Here is a 22,046-nt window from a genome sequence, read left to right as displayed (position 1 = left end):
ACAAGTATCCCTCTATAATAGATGCCACTAGTCATGCTGTTAGCCCAAACACTGGGTGTTTCCTAAATATTAATGGGTGGACTTGATTCAGAAAACCCACAGTCTTACATTGAAATTTTCTTCAAGAATTTTCTAGTTAAAAAAAAAAAAAAAACCCAGGTCTAAAGGAGCTATAGAAAGGGAAATATTATTTCCGATTATTTTTCTTCTTATGCTATATCCCCAAGTTTTTCAGGCTCAAGTTGAAAAGAGTGAGTCAATAACTTGTATTTGTTTTTAAAATTGAATTAATCCTTGATAAGAGTGACTATTATTTTAGAAGTTAGTCCTTAACCACTAGTTTGATGCTATCTCCATTTGGGGTGACCTGTTTCACCAGCCGGCCTGTTACTCTTCATGACTAACTGTGAAAATGCTTAAAATGGAATAAATTGCTTTTTCAATTGATAAAACAAAAACCATATATATGTGTATATATTTATTTATGTGTGAGAGAGAGAGAGAGAGAGTGTGTGTGTGTGTGTGTGTGTGGTGTGTGTATAACTTATTGAATGTATGTCTGGAAGTTAATGCTGCAGAAGGCCTTCTGTAGTAAAGAAAGTTTCTGAATCATTGTGTATACACTTTGAGAATGTCTGAGAAACATCATCAAAGAAGAACTTTGATGCTTCTGACTTTATGCTGTTTCCAAAAGATTTTTTAAAGTCACACAGCATTGCAATATAATTTAGTGTATTTCTTCCAAAGTTATGACTTCTGAATATTTCAAATTAAATTAGGATGCAAAAAGGTTTTTAAGTCATCCGGCTTATGGTGAGCAAGAAGGAGCCCATTACAGCTCTCCACTTGACACAGCAAATCTTCTGGATCATCAAGCATCCTACATGAAATACTACAATTATATTAAAATATAATGATTCTCAGCTTCATAAATAAGCTTAGAAAACAAATCCCCAAATCCACAGATACCACAAACACTTTAGAGCCTGACTCTCTTTATCCTGTGCAAATGCTATTTCCAAGATGTCTTTGGAAATACCTTATTAACTGATGAAAAATTATCTTTTTATCTCAGAATCCATGGATACAATAATACCACAAAACTTTAGAACCTGAATTTCTTTATCCTGTGCAATCGTTATTTCTAAGAGGTCTTTGAAAAGAATACCTTATTATTAACTGATGATAGATTGTCTTTTCAAATAAGCAAAATGGAAGACTGTGAGGTATTAATAGAAGTATTTAACTCACCTGAGAAATCTAAGTATTCCTCTTTTCGCAGTTAAAGTCTCATACTATTATTTGAACTAAAAGTTCAAGTATTTCACTTTTCTTATGAATGCATAGTTTCTTGTTTTACATTAGAGCAAAAATTTTAATGTTCTATTGTAAATAGTGATTTCTGTTCACGGAGTATGTGTCTGAGATACAGGATAGAGGACAGGAGGGACCAGGAGGAATCATTTAACTACTTTTCTATTCATTCAAAATATTAATAGAATTCTTCTGTGTTCTTGTCACTCTGATTGCTACAGTGGTTTTAGGAAGGTATGAAAAAGAGAGTTGGATATACCTAAATGAGTTTCTTAGTATCACTCACATAGAGCTAGGTACCATCATTAAAAAGCAAATTCAGAATTTTTAATAATTTCGTTCTTTACTATGATCTTCATTATGTAGCAGAGTATGAGTTTACACAGCTCATTACATATTAAATGTTTCTAAAAATCAGTTTTTAATCATTTTCTTTTCCCAGTATTTCCAATATAGCAACTATTAAAATTGCTATCTCTCTTCCACTAGTATAGTTCATGCATCGTGACATTGCTATAAATCCAGGCTTTCCTTCCTCCTGACTCTTGGCATATACATCCAAACCTGACAAATACTTCCTGTCATGTATAGCTCTCTAGAAACATGGATTTCCTTCCCCTCTACTGGTTTTCTTAGACATCTCTGCCACCATAATTTCTACATTGACTACAATATCTAGAAAATAAAATTCTCCATTTAATAAAAATTCTTTTAGTGATGTTTGATGGGGCAGTTAGCACGTGGGATGTTGATAGTTCTATGCAGCAAACATGAGCTCCAGTGGCCTCCCATGTATATGTCTGGCCTCTGCTCCTTTACTGGTAGGAGAAAAAACAACCGCACAATTCTACGTGCTCTGAAGTGAAAAAGAGACCACAGTGCTATAATGTACTGCTCCCTCTCTGGCTTCCATTTCCCCACTAGCAAGATGGAAGGCAGGGTCCTGGGATTCCATTTGCTTTCAGTAAAATTGCTATTACCTGACTCCATTCTTACAGCAGCAATGGTAAACAGGGGTATGAGAGGCCTACGTTTACCTGGCAGCCTCTTTCCTTTCCTTCCACCCACAACCACTACTACAGCCTCATATCCACCACTCACCTTGTGCTCATGGGAATCTTTCTCATTATGCTCATTAGCCTAATCAGTGACTCCTAAGGAACCTGGTCCATACAGTTCTGACTCCCAACCCCACCTCTCCCAAACTTCTCTTTCCTGTCATTCTTCCTTCTGCAACTGCAATCCTTCATCACCCAGAATCACCTCCATTCTCAACTGCTTTGATATTATCTTAACCCTCGCGCTTACTTTCAGCCAAGAACTGGCTCTGTCTTATGAATCCCTGGGAAACTATCAAGTTAAATTATCTTGAAAGAAGAGTCATACCTGTACCTCATTACTATATCAAAATCATTCTCACTGCCTCCCCCTCAAAACTTAAAATTCTTTTTTCTTACTATTATACTTTAAGTGTTCCGGTACATGTGCAGAACGTGCAGTTTTGTTACATAGGTATACACGTGCCATGGTGGTTTGCTGCACCCATCAACCTGTCACCTACATTAGGTATTTCTCCTAATGTAATCCCTCCCCTAGCTCCCCACCCCCCAACATACCTCAGTGTGTGATGTTCCCCTCCCTATGTCCATGTGTTCTCATTGTTCAACTCCCACTTATGAGTGAGAACATGCGGTGTTTGGTTTTCTATTCTTGTGACAGTTTGCTGAGAATGATGGTTTCCAGCTTCATCCATGTTCCTGCAAAGGACATTAACTCATCCTTTTTTATGGCTGCACAGTATTCCATGGTATATATGTGCCACATTTTCTTTATCCAGTCTATTACTGATGACATTTGCGTTGGTTCCAAGTCTTTGCTATTGTGAATAGTGCCACAATAAACATACATGTGCAGCTGTCTTTATGGTAGAAAGATTTATAATCCTTTGAGTATATACCCAGTAATGGGATTGTTGGGTCAAATGGTATTTCTAGTTCTAGATCCTTGAGGAATCACCACACTGTCTTCTACAAATGTTGAACTAATTTACACTCCCACCAACAGTGTAAAAGTGTTCCTATTTCTCCACATCCTCTCCAGCATCTGTTGTTTCCTGACTTCTTAATGATCGCCATTCTAACTGGTATGAGATGGTATTTCATTGTGGTTTTGATTTGCATTTCTCTAATGACCAGTGATGATGAGCATTTTTTCATATGTCTGTTGGCTGCATAAATGTCTTCTATTGAGAAGTGTCTGTTCATATACTTTGCCCATTTTTTGATAGAGTTGTTTTTTTCTTGTAAATTTGTTTAAGTTCTTTGTAGATTCTGGATATTAACCCTTTGTCAGATAGATTGCAAAAATTTCCTCCCATTCTGTAGGTTGCCTGTACACTCTGACGATAGATTCTTTTGCTGTGCAGAAGCTCTTTAGTTTAATTAGATCCCATTTGTCAATTTTTGCTTTTGTTGCTATTCCTTTTGGTGTTTTAGACATGAAGTATTGGCCCATGCCTACGTCCTGAATGGTATTTCCCAAGTTTTCTTCTAGGATTTTTATGGTCCTAGGTCTTAGGTTTAAGTCTTTGATCCATCTTGAGTTGATTTTTGTATAAGGTGTAAGGAAGGGGTTCAGTTTCAGTTTTCTGCATATGGCTAGCCAGTTTTCCCAACAACATTTATTAAATAGGGAATCTTTTCCCCATTGCTTATGTCAGGTTTGTCAAAGATCAGATGATTGTAGAAGTGTGGAGTCATTTCTGAGGCCTCTGTTCTAATCCATTGTTCTATATATCTGTTTTGGTGCCAGTACAACGCTGTTTTGGTTACTATAGCCTTGTAGTATAGTTTGAAGTCAGGTAGCATGATGCCTCCAGCTTTGTTCTTCTTGCCTAGGATTGTCTTGGCTATGCGAGCTCTTTTTGGTTACATATGTAGTTTAAAGTAGTTTTTTCCAGTTCTGTGAAGAAAGTCAGTGGTAGTTTAATGGTGTAGCACTGAATCTATAAATTACTTTGGGCAGTATTGTCATTTTCACAATATTGATTTTTCCTATCCATGAGCATGGAATGTTTTTTGATTTATTTGTGTCCTATTTCCTTGAGCAATAGTTTGTAGTTCTCCTTGAAGAGGTCCTTTATATCCTTTGTAAGTTCTATTCCTAGGTATATTATTCTCTTAGTAGCAATTGTGAATGAGAGTTCACTCATGATTTGGCTCTGTTTGTCTGTTATTGGTGTATAGGAATGCTTGTGATTTTTGCACATTGATTTTGTATCCTGAGACTTTGCTGAAATTACTTATCAGCTTAAGGAGATTTTGGGCTGAGACGATGGGGTTTTGTAATATACAATCACGTCATCTGCAAACAGAGACAATTTGACTTCCTCTCCTCCTATTCCTTTATTTCTTTCTCTTGCCTTATTGCCCTGCTCAGAACTTCCAATACTATGCTGAATAGGAGTGGCGAGAGAGGGCATCCTTATCTTCTGTCAGTTTTCAAAGAGAATGGTTCCAGTTTTTGACCATTTAGTATGATATTGGCTGTGGGTTTGTCATAAATAGCTCTTATTCCTTTGAGATACATTCCACTGATGCCCAGTTTATTGAGAGTTTTTATCATGAAAGGGTGTTGAATTTTGTTGAAGTCCTTATCTGCATCTAGTGAGATACTCATGTGGTTTTTGTGATTGGTTCCGTTTATGTGATGGATCACGTTTATTGATTTGTGTATGTTGAATCAGCCTTGCATCACAGGGATGAAGCCAACTTGATCGTGGTGGATAAGCTTTTTGATGTGCTGCTGGATTCAGTTTGCCAGTATTGTATTGAGGATTTTTGTATCAATGTTCATCAAGGATATTGGCCTGAAATTTTCATTTTTGTTGTCTTTTCCCAGTTTTGGCATCAGGATGATGCTGGCCTCATAAAATGAGTTAGGGAGGATTCCCTCTTTTTCTATTATTTGGAATAGTTTCAGAAGGAATGGTACCAGCTCCTCTTTGTACCTCTTGTAGAATTCAGCTGTGAATCCATCTGCTCCTAGACTTTTTTTGGTTGGTAGGCTATTAATTACAGCCTCAATTTCAACTTGTTATTGATTTATTTAGGGATTTGACTTCTTCCTGATTTAGTTTTGGGAGTGTGTATATGTCCAAGAATTTATCCATTGCTTCTAGATTTTCTAGTTTATTTGCATAGAGGTGTTTATAGTATTCCCTGATGGTAGTTTGTATTTCTGTGGGATTAGTGGTGATAACCCCATATTATTTGTTATTGAGTCTATTTGATTCTTCTCTCATTTATTCTATATTATTCTGGCTAACGGTCTATGTAGTTTGCTGATCTTTTCAAAAAACCAGCTCCTGGATTCATTGATTTTTTTTGAAGGGTTTTTCGTGTCTCTATCTCCTTCAGTTCAGCTCTGATCTTAGTTATTTATTGTCTTCTGCTAGCTTTTGAATTTGTTTGCTGTTGCTTCTCTAGTTCTTTTAATTGTGATGGTAGGGTGTCAATTTTAGATCTTTCCAGCTTTCTTTTGTGACCATTTAGTACTACAAATTTCCCTCTACACTTTCCTTTAAATGTGTCCCAGAGATTCTGGTACGTTGTGTCTTCATTCTCACTGGTTTCAAATAACATCTTTACTTCTGCCTTCATTTCGTTATTTACCCAGTAGTCACTCAGGAACAGGTTGTTCACTTTCCATGTATTTGTGTGGTTTTGAGTGAGTTTCTTAATCCTGAGTTCTAGTTTGATTGCACTGTGGTCTGAGAGACTGTTATGATTTTTGTTCTTTTGCATTTGCTAAGGAGAGTTTTACTTCCATTTATGTGGTCAATTTTATAATAAGTGCAATGAGGTGCTGAGAAAAACATATATTCTGTTGATTTAGGGTGGATAATTCTGTAGATGTCTACTAGGTCCTCTTGGTCCAGAGCTGAGTTCAAGTCCTGAATATCCTCGTTAATTTTCTGTCTTGTTGACCTAATATTGACAGTGGGGTGTTAAAGTATCCCATTATTATTGTGTGGGAGTCTAAGTCTCTTTGTAGGTTTCTAAGAACTTGCTTTATGAATCTGGGCGCTCCTATATTGGGTGGATATATATTTAGGATAGTTAGCTCTTCTTGCTGCATTGATCCCTTTACCACTATGTAATGCCCTTTTTAATCTCTTTTGATCCTTGTTGGTTTAAAGTCTGTTTTATCATAGATTAGGATTGCAACTCCTGCCTTTTTTTTTTTTTTTTTTTTTTTTTTTGCTTTCGATTTGCTTGGTAAATATTCCTCCATTCCTTTATTTTAAGCCTATGTGTGTTTTGCTCATGAGATGGTTCTCATGAATACAGCACACTGATGGGTCTTGACTCTATCCGATTTTCCAATCTGTGTCTTTTAATTGGGCCATTTAGCCCATTTACATTTAAGGTTAATATTGTTATGTTTGAATTTGATTGTGTCATTATGATCCTAGCTGTTTGTTTTGCCCTTTAGTTGATGCAGTATGTTGATAGTGTCGATGTTCTTTACATTTTGGTATGTTTTTGCAGAGGCAGTTGTTCCTTTTCATGTTTTGTGTTTCTTTCAGTATCTGAACAGATCAGTATCTGTTCCTTCAGGAGCTCTTGTAAGGCAGGCCTGGTGGTGACAAAATCTCTCAGCATTAGCTTGTCAGTAAAGGATCTTATTTTTCCTTCCTTATTTTTCCTTATGAAACTGGATACAAAATTCTGGGTTGAAAATTCCTTTCTTTAAGACTGTTGAATATTGGCCCCCACTCTGTTCTGGCTTGTAGGATTTCTGTTGAGAGATCCTCTGTTAGTCTGATGGGCTTCCCTTTGTGGCTGACCCGACCTTTCTCTCTGGCTACCCTTAACATTTTTTCCTTCATTTCAACCTTGGTGAATCTGAAGATTACGTGTCTTCTGGTTGTTCTTCTTGAGGAGTAACTCTGTGGTGTTCTCTGTATTTCCTGAATTTGAATTTGGCCTGCCTTGCTAGGTTGGGGAAGTTCTCCTGGACAATATCCTGAAGAGCATTTTCCAATTTGGTTCCATTCTCCTTGTTACTTTCAGGTACGCTAATCAAACATAGATTTAGTCTTTTCATATAGTCCCATATTTCTTGGAAGCTTTGTTCATTCCTTTGTATTCTTTTTTCTCTAATCTTGTCTTCCCTCTTTATTCCATTAAGTTGATCTGCAATCACTGATATCCCTTTTTCCGCTTGATCGATTCATCTATTGAAACTTGTGTATGCTTCATGAAGCTGTGGTTTTCAGCGCCATCGGGCCATTTATGTTCTTCTGTACACTGGTTATTCTAGTTAGCAACTCGTTTAACCTTTTTTCAAAGTTCTTAGCTTTCTTCCATTGGGTTAGAACATGCTCCTTTAGCTCAGAGGAGTTTGTTATGACCCACCTTCTGAAGCCTACTTCTGTAAGTTCATCAAACTCATTCTCTGTCCAGTTTTGTTCCCTTGCTGCTGAGGAGCTGTGATTCTTTGCAGGAGAAGAAGCTTTCTGGTTTTTGGAATTTTCAGCCTTTGTGTGCTGGTTTCTCCTCATCTTTGTGAATTTATCTGCCTTTGGTATTTGATGTTGGTGACCTTCAGATGGAGTCTTTGAGTGGACATGCTATTCCTTTCTGATTGTTAATTTTCCTTCTGACAGTCAGGGCCCTCTGCTACCTGTCTGCTAGAGTTTGCTGGAGGTCCACTCCAGACCCTGTTTGCCTGGGTGTCACCAGCAGAGGCTGCAGAACAGCAAAGATTGTTGCCTGTTCTGTCCTCTGGAAGTTTTGTCCCAGAGGGGCACCTGCCAGATGCCAGCCAGAGCTCTCCTGTGTGAGGTGTCTGTCAGCCCCTACCGGGAGGTATCTCCCAGTCAAGGTAGATGGGGGTCAGGGACCCATTGGAGGAGGCAGTCTGGCCCTTAGCAGAACTCAAATTCTGTGCTGGGAGGTCCGCTCCTCTCTTCAGAGCCATCAGGCAGGGACATTTTAGTCTGCTGAAGCTGTGCCCACAGCCGTGCCTTTCCCCAGGTGCTCTGTCCCAGGGAGATGGGGGTTTTATCTATAAGTCCCTGACTGGGGTTGCTGCCTTTTTTTCAGAGATGCCCTGCCCAGAGAGGAGAAATCTGGCAGTCTGGCCACAGCAGCCTTGCTGAGCTGCAGTGGGCTCCACCCAGTTTGAACTTCTCAGCAACTTTGTTTACACTGTGAGCATTAAAACCACCTACTCAATCCTCAGCAATGGCAGATGGCTCTCCCTCCACCAAGCTGGAGAGTCCCAGGTCGATCTCAGACTTCTGCTTGCAGCAAGAATTTCAGGCCAGTGGATCTTAGTTTGCTGGGCTCTGTGGGTCTGGGACCTGCTGAGCCAGACCACTTGGCTCCCTGGCTTCAGCACCACTTTCTAGGGGAGTGAATGGTTTTGTCTCGCTGACGTTCCAGGCACCACTGTGGTATGGAAAAAAAGAACTCCTGCAGCTAGTTTGATGTCTGCCCAAATGGTCACCCAGTTTTGTGCTTGAAACCCAGGGCCCTGGTAGGGTAGGCACCAGTGGGAATCTCCTGGTTTGTGGGTAGTGAAGACCGTGGGACAAGCACAGTATCTGTGCCAGAGTTCCTCAGGCTCAGTCCCTCACAGTTTCCCTCGGGTAGGGGAGAAAATTCCCCAACCCCTTGCACTTCCCTGGTGAGGCGATGCCCCACCCTGCTTCGGCTCACCCTCTGTGGGCTGTACCCACTGTCCAACCAGTCCCAGTGAGATGAACTGGGTACCTCAGTACCTTAGTTGGAAATGCAGAAATCTCGCCTTCTGCATCGATCTCGCTGGGAGCTGCAAACGGGAGCTCTTCCTATTCATCCATCAAGCCAACAATCTCCCAAAACTTAAATTTCAAATTAAATGTCAAAATGTTTACCTGAGTCATAACATTTAGTTATAATAATATCTACATAGATGACTCTTTCAATACTCGGGCACATTTCCAAGAACATTTAATACTCAAAAAACCCTATGAGGTAAATACTATTAATAACACATTACAGCAAAATCGCTTGAAAGCACTGTCTCTATTGTGAGTTTTCAATTACTGTCCTTCACTTCATTAAATCAATTCCAAGAGATCTTCCTCTCCTGCCATGACGTGATGTTGACAAATGTGTATCTCTAACTAGACCCTTAACTCTCAAATGTAATGACTATGTACAAGTGAATATCTAACACCCTTACAGACATCTCAAGTTCACCACGACTAAAATTCTCACACCCTTCTGTTCTTCATGTGACACCATGTCTCAATAAATGGGAAACTTATACATTCAGTTTCTCAGGAAAAAAATCCAGAGGTCATTTTTGACCCACTTCTCCCTCTCAGTCTTTACCCAAAGCATCAGCTCATCCTTTTGGTATCACCTTCCGAATATATACAGATTACAACCAGTTCTTACCACCTCCAACACCACCATCCTACTGTACATAAGGCCACCATAAAGTCATTCCCAGTGGCACATTTTCAGGAATGCTACGTAAGCAATTATTTGCCATATAAACAGCTTCAAACTGAGACTCCAGGCAGAGCAAAACGTGGTCACCCTAGATCAAACTAACATCAAATTCTAGCCATGGGCTTCTAAATGATAATCTATGCTGCCCCTGCACTTAGTTAGCAACTAACACTCACAGTGATCACATCTCTGTAAAAACTTTATATAATCCAATGGTTCCCCATGTTCATCAGATTTTAATCCAAACTTCCCATAATTACCTAAAGATCCAGGTGAAGGTAGTCAACACTACATTCCCCACCCCCATGACCTCTTTGGCCTCACCTTGTTTGCTTGTTTTATATGATTGTAGCCATTCTTTCACCTAGCTAATGATAAAACATGTCAGGTTATTGTACTTACTGCTCTGACTGCCTGAAATGCTTTCTCCAGGTAGTCCCTGACTTCCTCCATCACTGTTGTACATTCTCTGCACAAATATTACCTTAATGCAACTACTTAAAATAGCAACGCAACACTCACTATTCTTGTTCTCTGATTTATATTCTCCTTAGCACTTAGAACTATGTGGCATACTATATTATACTTACATATTTGTTGTCTGTAATACCCACCATTATGTAAATTCCATGCATGAGCATTTATAAAAACAATAGACTTATAAATTCTTGAAGATTGTCTAGCAAATATTAGAGATTCAATAAATATTTGTTAAATAATTGAATAGATAAACGAGACTCAGTGAAAATTTGATTCAAGAAAAATGGTAAATATTTCTTCAAATAGTTTTATATTCAATATGTTTAGTATTCATGAAGTTAGATGCATCTCTTATAAATGCACAGATTCTAGCAGGTAATTTCTTCTCAAGGAACTATAAGTGCAAAAACATTAAAATTGATATTTTTAATTTCATTTAGAAAAAGTCATTATCATAGTATAGACAAACCTCCATCCAGAATGATTATGAATAATTTTAGTAGATACTATTTTCAAGGAGGTAGAACATAATTCTTCACTTCTTAAACACAAGCTGTGCACAGTAACTTCTTTTCAAAGAGTACCAAAAGGAAAAGGGGAAAAAGGTGAGTTTTGCAGTAAAGAAACTTGACCCACATTACCTCAACCAGGTGATCAAGATTAACATCAACAGTAATAGACAATTTTAGAGGAATGTAACCTTAAGATACTTACTTCTGAACTGATTCAAAAGTGATGATTAAGTCTAAAAATTCTTCTGTATTCTACAATGTTACATATCTAATCAATGTAAAACTTACAAAAGAAAAAATCAAATAAATATCAAATTATGCTTTCAGCAAGCAAGAGGAATAAATAAGAATCAAACTTTAATATGTATGTGAAGGTCATTTAATATTTCCAGCTCTCAATAAGTGCACCACATAGTTGAATACAAATCAGAGATAAACAGGGCAACTGCTTACTAAAAAGAACTTCAAATTATAAGAAGGACATATTTGAAATTAGGGAGCACATATATTTATTAGGGGGCAGAGAGAGGGAGAAATGGGGAGAAAAAGTTCTTGTAAAATATATAACCCTGGAAGCTATATAACCCTGTAAAAAAATAAATACTATAAGAGTGAAATAACAGAACTACATAATAAAATTACATAAAATTACTTCACAATGGGAACACAGTGTTTCCAAGAGCTATGATTGTTATTGCAATTCTAATTTAGGGTGATTTATTTAAAAGTTCACAGCATTTTCAAAGATATGACAAATTACAGAAGGGTGATCTTTCTTTACATCTCTCTTCCAGTGCATACTTAAATTTTTAGTAGTCCATACCAGAAAACAGATAAAATGCAAAGGTGCTTTCTATGGTTCTATCTACATTAGGCAAAGGTTACTATTATACTCAAACAAAAATCATCACTTCTTTTCATAAGGAATTTGAATAAACGAGCCCTGAAGAATAGTTTCTGAGTGAACTTTATTAAAGATTAGTTTTCTAGTGATTCTTCCTTATTACCGGATCTCTCTAGTGTTTGCTCTTCTGACAGTTTTCCCTGTCTGAAATTTTCAAGAAAAAACTAATATATTCTCAGTTCAAAATATCATAACTTTCTAACTCTCTCCTGTGGTTAAAACATATTATTCACTTAAGGTCAGCATTACGAACATAATCAAAAATACGAGATCTGGGGAGGATGATGTGAACCAAATACAAAAATACATCAAAGCAAAAATACGCATGTTCATCTCCTAGTAAATTCAGTTTTTATGACAAGATTACCTCCAGAAATACCAGAATATTTTTCTTCCTTTAGGAAACCACTGCTGTTTCTATTATTTGTGGACATCCTATCATTTAATAAAAGCAATCACTAGGTATTTTTGCCTGGGAACAAATCTAATTTCAATGAATCAGTGTTTTTGCCATTAGCTTCAAGAAAGTGTATATTTATGTTTAAACAAGAATTATTCCAACAATAAGGTTACCGTGATTCTCTTATAACTCTCCAGTATTTTATAGTCACAAAAGTGTAAGCATAATTTAAACACACATTTTGCTAGTTATTATTGATAGATTTTCAATTAGTATGGAGCATAAGACAATCTCACTGTATAATTATTAATTCAATAAAGTTTAAACTGTATTTCATGTATATTTGCTCTAATTCAAATTGTAGCATTCCAGGATAGCAGGGGAAAAATTAGGCTAAATCACGGTAATTATGTTTTCATCTTTACTAATTTAAATTGACATTTAGTATGACTAATTTAAAAAGCAAAACATCAATAATAGAAACACTACAAATAAAAGAAATAAGCAACATGCAAATTATTCCACTCGAAGACAAAATGTATTGCACTCTGCATACCAACCTTGCTATTACTTTTAAACTCAAAATAATGTTCTATGGCAAAGAAATTTACTTAAAATTGGCCAAATTACATCTATTCCATCAATGATAGATTCAAACTAACATCTCTCCAAATTAGTATAACTTAGAGAAGTTTTCCAGAATCATCTTCAGAAATCTCCTAGGGTACTGAATTCTGGAGATAATAAAAGTATTTAACCAATAGCATAATTACTGATCCCAAAAAAAAAAAGAAAAATCAAGACAAGCCACAGAGCTAGAACAGGGTCTTAGAGGTCACTGAAATTAACTATTTAATTGCTGAAAAAAAAGGGAGGCCCTCTCACAGAGGGACAACATGGCTTTGAGTTAGTACTGAAATACTTCAATATTTTAACAATTACTGCAATGTTTAATGTTTTGTCAACTTGATTGGATTGAAGGATGCAAAGTATTGTTCCTGGGTGTGTCTGTGAGGGTGTTGCCTAAGGAGATGAACATTGGAGTCAGTGGACTGGGAGAGGCAGGCCCACCATCAGTCTGGGTGGGCACCATCCAATCAGTTGCCAGCACAGCTAGAATAAAGCAGGCAGAAGATGGAACGACTAGACTCACTGAATCTTCCAGCCTCCATCTTTCTCCCATAGTGGATGTTTCTTGCGCTCAAACATCAGACTCTAAATTCTTCAGATTTTGGACTCGTGGACTTACACCAGTGATTTTCCAGGAGCTCTCAGGCCTTCAGTCACAGACTGAAGGCTGCACTGTCGTCTTCTCTACTTTTGAGTCTGGGGACTTGGACTGGCTTTCTTGCTCCTCAGCTTGCAGATGGCCTATTGTGGGACTTCACCTTGTGATCATGTGGGTCAATACTCCTTAATAAACTCCCCTTCATATATACATTTATCATATTAGTTCTGTCCCTCTAGAGAACCCTAATTAATACAATTACTAAGGCTGAACAAGCGCATACAACCTGAATGTAAGTTCTGTTTCTAACACACCCTTGCTTTAAGGATGTGACTTCTCCAAACCTGAATCTATCAAATGGTTCCCCTCCCAGGGGTCGCTACAGATGCTAAAGACCATGGGTATTGACAGTTGAAACCTCCCAAGTTGTATCTCTCTCATGTTCATGGAGTCTCTGGACAAGGGCTTTTTGAACTGCCCATTTTTAATTTCCTTCAGGACAGTGGTTTGTAGAGATTCTTCTTAAATTACTATATCTTGTATGTAACTGTATTTAATTCTCCAAAGTTTGCATACTTCAATTAAGTATTGAGCTTATTTTATCCACTATTACAGGAATTTGTGTCCTGTGTTTTGAATGTGTTCATAACACTGCGTGGATCCTCTAGAATGTTGATGATTTACCTGGACTTTGTACAGTTTAGGGCTTCTTTTCTACCCCTATTCCCTTCCAAGAGTTTACTGATACCCTTCTTTCCTTCTGTCAGGAAATACAGTTAAAGTGGTAAGAGGATAAAACCAAACTTACTGACCATTCCATACTATATTATGGCAGTAATCTAATGAATTTGAATACTCTTAAGGAAGTACTGGAGGTATAAAAAATAAATAAATAAAATGCAGCTGACTTACTCTGATAGACAGAGATAAAAGGCATTGGTCAAATAAATCTCCCAATGTAACTGAGACTCTCATTCTACTATAATGATCATTTCAAATGATCATTAATGGAGGAATGGTACTCTTGGAGAGACCATATGAAATGACAATAATTATTTCAAAGACATAGCAATCAGAGAAACCACCTTTTATAGACTTCTATAACTCACAGCCTAACCTCAAGATATCGTTAAGATACTTCAGAGTGCATTGTGAGAAAAAACCGGGTTTTGTAAGAGTATTTTGTGTTTACCAGGACATAATTCTCACATCTTCATGATTAGCAAAAAGATATTTTTATCACATCCTGTTAAATGTAGTATTTTTCTGGAATTAGAGAACCTCTAGTGACTTCCAATATACTCTTTCCTCCCATGTTTATCTAACCTTTAAATTTATGGCCCTTATCCATAACATTCTTTACTCCTCCAACTGTGAAGCCACAGTCAGTGTAGTCCAAATTTGATTTCTCTTCTACTTCATGTCCCTGTCTAAAATCACCACTAAATACTCCTGACTTGATGTACTGTGGTGATGTTACTGAAAGCTACAAAGGTCAATTATAATTTGGCTCCTATTTTCTAATAGTCCCTGAAACATTGCTTGCTCACCCAATCTCAAAACTTTGAAGCTAGATACAGGTTTTAAGACCGTGCACATGGGCCTCTCTTTTATTCCCTCAGTTTTTATTAACTTTTCCTAATTACAGCTTATATGGCTCATTATTCCATGTTTTAACAACCAAAACCATTGGTCCTTTTTACTAAAAACTTGTTTTCTTTTTTTTTATGAGTTGTATTCCCTGCTAACAATTTAATAATTCAAGCTTTTTGTCTCTCCTTTATAACCCTACATGTTATTATTCCTTCCTAATCCTAAAAATGTCTTCCTAGTCTCCGCTTTTGCAAGCCTTGTCATTTCATTTACCTATTGCTGTGTAACAACCTATTTCATTACTTCATAAATGAATGGCTTAAAACAACAACCACTTTATTACGTTTCATAATATTTGGAGTCCAGGAATTTAAGCATACAGTGACTGGATTATTCCACATATTTACATGGTATTGACTAGTTAGTTACCTGGTGTATTCAGATGAGCTGGTGTTTGACGGGGATGGTTGGAACACTGGTCTCAAGTGGGCCTGCATCCATCCACATGTAGTCTCAGACTCCTTCCAAGTTGTCTCTCCATCTGGGCAGCAGGACTTCTTAGGTGGTGGCTCAGAACTTCAAGAGGAAGTGTTAAGAAGACACAGGAAGTGTGGAAGCTGCCCATCTCTCATGACTTGGGACCAGAAACTGACAGATCATCACCTCCAGCATGTTCAAAGCAGTGTCAAAGCCTGCCAGCTTAAAGGAAAGGAAATATTCATCCAACCTCTTCACTGGAGTAGTATATCAAAAAAAAAAAAGTGTAGCCATCTATAATCTGCCACACAGGTATTGTTTCTGAATGAATACCTACTCAGTCATTACTCAGGTGATATGCAGTGTTTGTAAAATCAGGCCAAAATTGGAGCATCAGGAAGTGAGATTGCCAGACCCAGTACTTTCATAAGTGATGCCTAGTTCTTTCATAAGTTTTTCACCACCATCCCCACACCCCTAAGTAAAATATTACTGGATTTTTAAGGGCATTATTAATGGTTCATATTTGGTATATCTAAGTCAAGGAGATTCCAGGAAAATCATGTTGACACATGACAAAATGTAATTGATTTTATAGCAGCAATGTGTTAGAGTGTCTTAAAGAGCGTATCTCCTATGAGGGGTACTTTCTCAATCCCATTTTTCCATATTTTTGTAGACCACATAGAAAGAGACTTGCAGAATTGATATGGCTTTTTCTAGAGGCCATTCCATAACTTATCAGTGATAGCAACAATCTGGCCCACAAATTCAAGACATGCTTTTTTATTACTAGGTCTCCCAAAAATAGCCACCAATTGAGGAAGAGTAAGTCACTATCCTTGAAGACCCAAACGAGGGGTATACTCTTCCCACTTTGAAGATGTAAGTAAGTATCACTCCCACAGGGGAAAAAGAAAATAAATTTCTTCTTTCCCTGAGTTTTCCAATATTTTGTCCTCCTTTCCCCCAAAACATCTGCCTGAATGGCTCCCACCTGCATCTATCTGAAGGAAGCAGAAGGAAAAGTTGTTCACCTATTATGATCATTGACTGTTCTTTTGGCATCTCTATTCCTTGAAAATTAGACTGTTGTTCATTTCCTTCTGTAAACTTTATAAAATGAGATAGGCAAAATCCAGAAAACTTTGCGATGTGTCTTTATCTTCCTATCCTTTCCCTTTACTTTCTTTTCATTCCTACAAGTTGTTCCCCAACAGTTCATCTGGGCAATTATAGTTCATCCATGGAACTTCTATATTCTTTGGCACAGCTCTTGTGCCAAAGAATATTTCAGTGGTTTAACACAATACAGATTTGTTTATCACTTAAAGTATCTTTCCCAGTCTGTCACTCAGTGATCCAAGCTAAAAGAAACTCCACAAATTTAGAGCTCTAGAATTTGAAATGGGTAGATTCTTTGGTTGCTGCAATGGAGGAAAGGTACTCTTGGAGATATTACACTTTGTGTGGGCCAGATGTGATATTTTTGACTTCCACTACAGTCCGTAGTCTAGAATGAGTTCATAGCCCTGATTCCTGATTACTGAAGGGTGAGTAGAAAGTGTAGTTTCTCTGAGTCAAGAAGAAAAGGAAAACTGGATACAGCTGAGTATTCATAATACCAACCACGAGTTATGTGACAAAAAATTTATTCTTTTAGTCTTGACAGCAAATTTGGAGATAAAGTCAAAATTTGTGGCTTTATATGAATATAAGGGTTCATATAGCTTCCTTGGCTATAATTTTAGGCCCTGGGAAATGGGGACAAAAATGAAAAATTCTGTTATTGATTCAATGATTGTGCACCCACTGAAAATGTATATATTGAAACCAAATCCCCAATGTGATGGTAAGGACTTTGAAGGTAGGGCCTTTGGAAGGTAATTAAGTCACGAGGGCAGATCCCTCATTATCAGAATTAGTGCTCTTATAAAAAGGACTCCGAAGAACTTCTTTCCCCTTTCTGCAATTCAAGGACTCAAAAACAAGACAGCCGTCTATGAATCAAGAAGCAAACCCTCACCCAAACTCCAAAACTGCATACCTTAATTTTGAACTTCCCAGCCTCCAGAACCATGAGAAATAAACTTCTGTTATGTGTGAGCCACACATTTCATGGTAACTTGTAATAGCATCCCAATTGGACTAACACAAATGGATTATTTTTGAGCAATAAAAAACAAATAACTTCTATCTGTATCACATTTCATTTAGGGAATTTTTTCAATCAAAGCATCAGAAATGTATAAAATAATTATAAAAAATTACTAGATGTCATTGTTTTAAAACATCTTTATCATAATACCACAGTGACTTCCCTATTTTATTTAGAGCATTGCTTAAATGTAACCTCCTTAGAAGTTAAACCTTTTGTGATAAATCTTTTCAAAGTTATATTTGTATTGCACTTCTTTCTCCATTCCTTATGCCTTCACACTATGTTGTGTAATGTGATCATATGATATATTGATGATACTTTCCAAAGAAACAGTACATTATACATGTGTGCTATACCTGTTCGCTGTTTGTCTTTTTACCCAGAATGTAAGTTCACCGAGGGAAGACACTTCTCTTTCATTCTAATCAACTAGAACAATATCTGACAAATAGGTAACCAATATATATTTTGTTGAATGAAAACAACTTCAGAAGAATCAATCTACTACAAAATAGCTTCCAGGCCAGCCTTTCATTAAAACTGTATTCTCAGTGATATACCACAAGCTCCTTTATAAATCAGGAGATAACCAATCATCAAAAGAAGAGAGACTTCCTCTTGGTCCTACGCCTACTTCTTGTCTTTGCAAAAAAAAATACCACTTTCTTCTTTAAATTTCTTACCTCTTTGATTCTGTGATGTAATTTCTCTCCCTTTACATTATTTTTACTCTCTTCTTGAGAATTTTTAATGTCTTCTCTTCCTCTTCTTGGTAAGTCATAAATGATCAGCTAAATTCTCTTTCATTAATAATCTCTTCAATAATTATGCTTCATTTAATTTCTTTGGCTTGCATTACTCTGAGACCCAAGATTGATGGGTCTAAACTGATGATCATTCCAAAAGTACTTATTAGACTTATGGACTTAAAGGCCTTTCATTTAAACTCAATATATCCAGTTTACAATTTGGGGACTTCCAGATCAAATGGCAGACTGAGCAGACATGAGAAATAGTACTACGAGCACACATATCGAACACATATACTACATATTTACATGCTTCATACATACATATTCCAGTACTATAAATCTTATAAATTAGTAGGTAGAAGATTTTTAATAATACCTAGTTGAGTTTGAAAGCAAAAAAAAAAAAAAAAAAAATCTACCCATCTCAGGAATGAATGAAGATATTCCTTACCCAACGCAACTGGAAGCTGAAGCTGTACAGCTCAAAGGTATACCAGGATAGGAAATATGCTTCAAAGCCTAGAGTCTTATGTATTGTTTAATGTAGTGAAAATGTGGTTCTCCATGTAAACCCAAGAACTTGGGTAATACTATTATATCTCTAAAGAGATTTTTTTAAAAAGACAGCATACATCAAATAATTGAATATCATTACATAAAACAAAATGTGTCAGATAAAATTTATAGGTTGAATAAAGGACATCATTTAAGAGGGAAGTACAAATAGTTACTAACCATGAGGAAAGCAACACCTGAATATGAACAATAGATGAGAAGAAACTCTGGAAGCTAGACATACAACTCATAGATTTCTCAGAGGAGAAGAATAGAAGGGGTAAATGGAAGTAAATGTTTTAAAAAATGATAACAGAGTTTTCCAGAATTAAAAAATACACGGTTCTCAAACAGAAAAAGCACTAACACTCAAAATAGGATAAAACAGCCTAAAATTTACTTTAACAGTTGAGTGTGGTAATAAAAAAATAATTTTTTCATTAATAGGAAGAAATACATTTTCAAAGTTAATGTTATTAGTGGTCAAAATTCTACACAGTATTATTAAATACTATAGACAACTAATAATTAGATTTGATTAGCCTATCTAATGGTTTAGCTCTCCACTTCTGGTGTCTACAATGGATTCACATCTCCACTCCATCATTTACCAATTGTGTAACTGTGAGATTACCATTTAAACTTTCACAGCCTCGGTTATATCAACTGTAAAATGGGAATATTCATAACATCTGCCTAATAAGGATACTATACAGATAAAATTATAAGATATAAGATTAAATTATATAATTTCTATAGTACAGTATCATGGATAAGATAGATTCATAAGAGATATTAACAACTCATATTAAGATGAGATATTGAATTTTATCTATAAGAAATAAAGTATATTTTTCACCAGCCAATAACTTACAAATTATGTATAAAATATAGTATTTATAGCTGTTTTAAATTAACTTTTTAATAATCAGGGTGGCTAGGTAATGCATCATCCAATAATAAGTATATAAAGTACTCAAATTGGGACTTTTGAGAGCAAAGGGAGGCTTTATTAATGATTACACCAGTTCAATCTTAACATAATCCTGCACTTTCCAAAGTAAAGCAAGTTGTGTGATCATTCAATCCATAATGTAATTGGTTTTCACTCATGAATTTTGCACAGCTAAATTGAATCATGTAATTACATTGAAATTGGTACCTCTGAAACAGATGAGCATACCCCACAGGTACCATATATGAATCTTCCACTAAATTGAAGTCAATAAAGAGATAAAAATTTATATTCTTCTTCAACCCAAAACATATAGTGCTATGTCTGCATATTTCCAGTCTTGCTAAAATTATAGGATTATTTAACATAATGAAAATACTTTTCACAAATGCATAGTGTATTGTTTACCATTTAAGAACCACCCCTATATCTCAGACTTGTTCATTGGTTAGTGTTAATTTGGAAGAAAGATGCAGCAGAGGGTGAATTGAAAACTTCTTGAAAAAAAGTTACTATCTAATTGAAGTGGAACCACTCAAAATCTTTTTCATTAGAAATAATCACTGAGAATGTGCCTTTTTTAATGATATCAAACTCCTCAAACTTGAAATGTTAAAAAGAAAACCCTGATATTTTATGTTGATGAGTTTTTAAAGTTGATGAGTTGAAGAGTTTTTAAAGAAATTTTGGACAATAAACTGCTACATGGATTCACTTTCTCACAATAAAGATATGACATTTATTTTCCAATGATTCTAAGTGAAACAAATTTAGCAATGTATTTTGCTCCTTAAATAATACAAATAAAGATTTGTAAATCTTGGCAAATCACTGAAAACAATTTAACTGGATTAGTTGTACTAAAAATCAACTTTGGTTCTAGACACTGACTTTTACTATAATCAAGTTAATTAAATTGATATAGTGTTGCTTTTTGCTTTCTTAATAATTAGCAAAGCACAATATTAGGGAATGCATTTTAAAAATTATTTTAATATTTGTAAGTGCTAAAGCAATCATATAATTGAATCATCTAATTTATTCAACAAATATGCAGTTATCATCTTCTAAAACTTAAAGAAATTGCAATATGATGCATGCCTTTCTTCTACATTGAATCAAATGAGTTTATAACAGCATGTGGTTAAGGGAATTACTTGTCCATAGAAGAGTGGGTCGGAATGAACTCATGACACTAAAATTTCAAGTGTATACATATGTATATGGAAGGACAATTGTTTTTCTCTATCAGAAAGTACTAATACTAAAATGTACTAAATGAATTAATCTGTCAGCATGTCAAGCACCAAAATTTATATATGTGAACTGATAGAATGAAGGGGGTATGGTAAATCAGGTCTCTTAGAAGAAAGGCTAATATTGTGTGTTATTCTAATATGAGAGAGGCTAATGTGCTATCAGTCCAAAAGTATCAGGTTTTGAGAATAAAGTTTCTTCATGCCCATTTAGTGGCTAGTGAGTAGAACTTGACAGGGCAGAAGAGCCCCTTGTGAATCCTTCAATCAATGCAAACTGTATATAACTTGAAATTAAAATCAACTTTTATTTTGCAAAACATATTACTTTCCGTATAACTAGTCAGCTGGCATTAACAGTTTTGGTTGTTCTTTATAACGGAATGTTCTTCCTTGCTATTCAATGTCAGAGGCATAACGAGAGGTTGCTCAGGTCATTTACAGTTAGGATTCCATTTGAATACCCATACTTAATTAGGGAATTCAAAAATTAAGGAGGGGGATGGAAGAAAGAAAATGCTGGGAAGGACAATCTTAATGCAACAGGAACTGGGCACATGCTTATCAAATTCATTTTGTATTCTTTCTGGACACAACTAGAGTGCATTTCACACCCTCCTTTGCAATTAAGTGTAGCTAAAGGCTAAGTTCTAGTCAAGAAAATATAAGTGGAAGTAATGGATACCATTTACACACAGTATTTCTTTGCATTTCCAGCAGCTTTATACAGGTGAGTAGAGTGACCTTGTATCCATGCATTGAAAATGGCATAACCACAAGATAGAAAATGACTGAGTTCTTGGGTCATGATTTACACCAAGTAAGAACACTCATTTTGGACTTCACAATAATAACAAATTAACTGCCACTATGATCTTCAAACCATTGTGTAGATTCAGGTTTGTTTAGTACTGCAGCAAGTGGTGCCCTAACTTATACTAAGGTT

General features: G+C 36.1%; 1 long non-coding RNA gene across 1 annotated transcript in view; it reads right to left on the bottom strand.

Moving 5' to 3' along the window:
- Window positions 1-15,102: 15,102 nt before the first annotated feature.
- LOC105477429 (uncharacterized) overlaps window positions 15,103-22,046 on the bottom strand; it is a 67,599-nt gene continuing 60,655 nt past the window's right edge. The window contains exon 3 of the long non-coding RNA XR_011619454.1: window positions 15,103-15,643. This is a non-coding gene — a long non-coding RNA (uncharacterized lncRNA). The remainder of the gene's footprint in view (window positions 15,644-22,046) is intronic.

The sequence above is a fragment of the Macaca nemestrina genome, chromosome 2 (assembly GCF_043159975.1).
Source record: "Macaca nemestrina isolate mMacNem1 chromosome 2, mMacNem.hap1, whole genome shotgun sequence".
NCBI classification, from domain to species: domain Eukaryota; kingdom Metazoa; phylum Chordata; class Mammalia; order Primates; family Cercopithecidae; genus Macaca; species Macaca nemestrina.
This window is presented reverse-complemented; position numbering and strand designations above follow the sequence as displayed.